We start from the raw sequence: 3,584 nt of genomic DNA on the forward strand, positions 1-3,584 counted from the left end.
ATATCCATGATAGCTTTGGATTGCTCTGTTCGATAGAGTTTTTCCTCATATCGAGCAAGTTATGCTTTCATTTGAAAAGATTCTTTTGACAATAAAGAAATTTCAGTGTTCTTTTCAATTATGGTGTTTTCCAATTGAACAATTTTCTTGTTTAGTTTTGAAAGTGTGGGTTCATGTTGGTTTTTCAAATCAGAAAGATCTTTTTCTAAAAATTGAACTTTTTCTGCAAGTCGTTCCGATTTTAAACGATAATCAGTTCTTTCAACTTTAATTGGATGAATTGTCTTTTTCAGATCTTCCAACTCAGTTTCCTTAGAGTTAAGTTGGAGAGTCAATTGTTGCACATCCGTTTGCAATTTGGATGAGGAAGGTCTGGTCTCATTCATTTTGATTTTATCTTTTAAAACTTTGTTTTCAGATTTTAAGCCTTTGACTTCTTTTGACATTGAGACCAGATTCTTCATCAAGTCATTTTGCATTTTTATAAAATCAGGTGAGATTTCAGATGATTGTACCTCATCATCATCGGATGTTGAGTCAGAATTCTCCATTGCTTCCTTAGCTTTAATGAGCTTTGTCACCTTGCAAACATTTGCATGTTCCACCTCTGAATCTGAATCGTCAGTCCAGTTAAACCAAGTATCATCAACCGGTTTTAGCTCTCCCCCAATTTTCACAATCTTAGCCATCAACATTTTCTTCTTGTAGTAAGCTGCGTCCTTTTTCTTAGGCATCTTGCACTCACGAGAGTAATGACCAGCTTTGCCACAATTGAAACAAATTGAATCTTCCTTCTTGGAATCATCAGCACGTTGTTGTTTAGATTGATCAGCTTTCTTGTAGTACGAGGAAGATGATGAGTTTTTGCGTTGATTGCTTGATTTGCCTTTAAACTTGTGTTTGTTCAAGGCTTTTGTGAACATGGCTGCCATCTTGACTAATTCAAGATGAGAATCATCAACATCAGAAAGATTCAAATCTTCTGAATCAGTTGATTCTTCAACAAGCACTTTCTTGGACAAGCTTTTGGAAGACGTCAACGATTTGCTCTTCTTTTTGGCAATTAGGGCAAGTGGATCGCCCGGAGAAGACTCTTTCCTTCCTTATTGAAGTTTAGACACTTCAGGTTGGTAATGCATAAGAACTCCAACAAGCTCATGAATAGTCAACTTGTCAATCTCTTTAGTAGATCGAACAATGGTTCCATAAGGAAGCCAATCAGCATTGAGCTTTTTGAGAAACTTCATGTTGACTTCAGCATTTACTTTTATGATCTTGCACATTTTCAACTCATTGAGAACACCATTGAAACGACGATAGGTATCCTTGAGTGGTTCATCAGTTTCCTGCTTGAAATCTTCATAGAATCCCAGAGCCTTATTCAATTTAGTAACGTCTGACATGTCATAACCTTCTTGCTGTCGTTTGATCTCATCCCATATATCTTTTGCTGTTGTGTTGCTATCAACATTTTCAAACAATTCATACGGGATAGCTTGCATAACAATATTCGTTGCCTCTATGTCACCCTGAGCTCTCTCACGCTTATCACCAGAAAGTTCATAGACTGGAATTGGCATACCAGTATCCGGATGATAATCAACAACTGGACCATCTCTCAGAGAAGCCCAAATGTGTTTTGCTTTCTCACCCTTATAGTCTATGTACTGAGTGATACGGTGAAGCCACTGAGTATATTTGCCATCAAACAACACTGGAGGATGGGAATCTGATCCAATGATCAAAGTATCTTGAGTAGACATCTTGAAAATGAGGTAGATTCGGTAAAGATTCTGTATTACACAAATCTAAGATGAAAAATCACAACAATCTGATCAGAATGTCAGATTCTGTAACAGATTCGGTACTATAGCAGATTCGGTAAAGTAGCAGATTCGGTAAAGATTCTGTATATCAGATTCTGTAAAAGAAACTGATCAGAAATACAAGAGACACACCCAGATTCAGTATAGATTTGGTAATCACAAGAATTGTAGCCTGTAACCACTTAAAATAAATAAATAAATGTTCGGATATAAATTAAATTATAGAATAAGGAGATGTAATTCATATTTAAGTTCACATTCATATACATAATTAAATTAAACAAATATCGATATCGAGTACGACCGAAACTCCATCTATTTTAGTCTCCCTCATGTTTAACAAATACTATTTTGTTAAACCTATAATTAAATGTTTACCATTTTTACTAAGCCTAGATCGTGTGGGCTTAATCATATAATGAACATGATTTATCATAACTAATCTCTTGATTGATTTTTCAACGATCGTACATCGCACGGGTTAAAAACCTAGTTTAATGCTATATAATAATTGTCAATTTAAATTATCTCATTCTAACGTTTTCATTCAATTAACTCGCGGTTTCACAGATCCTACAACTAGTAATATTACAAAACTGTTAAATTTTATCCTAACATATATATATATATATATATATATATATATATATATATATATATATATATATATATATATATATATATATATATATATATATATATATATATAAAAGAAAAAGTTATTCTTGATTGTGATTGAAAGTTATTTATGGATTGTTATATGTATAGATTATATATATAGTATTTACAATTATTATATAAAAACAATAAATATAAAATATATATATATTAAAAAAATATATCCGTATATTTAAAATTACACTTTCCAAATTGAATCTTTTTGACATCCACAATCCACGTGATTAATCATAACTTCATTTGGAACTTATTATTTTAAAAGCTGATTTTCAATTTTATTTATATGCCCTTTTTAATTTTATTTAATATTAAATGACTTTTAATTTTTTTAACCATTAATCTAATAAATCAATAGTTCATATTTGTACGTATCTATTATTTATTATTTAATCATTTAGTTATCTATAATTTCAGCACTATTTGAATTATTTTTTTTTCTTTTTTTTCTTTTTTCATCAGATAGGAGAGAAAGACTAATTTCTATTTTCTAATCACAAAAAATCATGTGAACTATGCAAATAGCATCAAAACTATATTTAGTTATTATTATATTATAATTGAAACTAATTTGAATTTACAGTTTAATTCCTTGAAAGATGCAAATATAACTATTATAATATTAATACTCTTATATTGCTGAAATGACTAACAACCTTTTTAAAATTAAATTTGCGAGTTACATTTTTATTAAAAAATAATAGTATATAATAATTGTAAAATATTTACCCTTGTCCAACACACGGGCTCTGAAACCAACACTACGGGCTCTTAAACTGTGATGACCCGGAAATTTTCTACCAAATTTAAACTTAATCTTTATATGTTCCCGACACGATAAGCAAAGTCTGTAATGTTGAAATCTCAAAAACTTTGAACTGTGTTTATATAATCAATTACCTTTTGACTATGTTCGACGATTCACGAACACTTATTTGTAAATAAATATGTATATATAAATATGATTATAAGTATATATGTAAATATATATAATATTTTGAATTAATAAAATATACTTTAATCAATGGGAATTAAAAAATGTAAAATAATAATTAGAATAATTAAATTACTATTAAAAAGAAT

The 3,584-nt window shown here is 29.8% G+C and overlaps 1 non-coding gene across 1 annotated transcript; it reads right to left on the reverse strand.

Moving 5' to 3' along the window:
- Nucleotides 1-2,951: 2,951 nt before the first annotated feature.
- LOC139879310 (small nucleolar RNA snR60/Z15/Z230/Z193/J17) lies at nucleotides 2,952-3,037 on the reverse strand. The gene has a single exon (XR_011770157.1). It is a non-coding gene; the product is annotated as a small nucleolar RNA snR60/Z15/Z230/Z193/J17 (small nucleolar RNA).
- Nucleotides 3,038-3,584: the final 547 nt, after the last annotated feature.

The sequence above is a fragment of the Rutidosis leptorrhynchoides genome, chromosome 11, assembly GCF_046630445.1.
Source record: "Rutidosis leptorrhynchoides isolate AG116_Rl617_1_P2 chromosome 11, CSIRO_AGI_Rlap_v1, whole genome shotgun sequence".
NCBI classification, from domain to species: domain Eukaryota; kingdom Viridiplantae; phylum Streptophyta; class Magnoliopsida; order Asterales; family Asteraceae; genus Rutidosis; species Rutidosis leptorrhynchoides.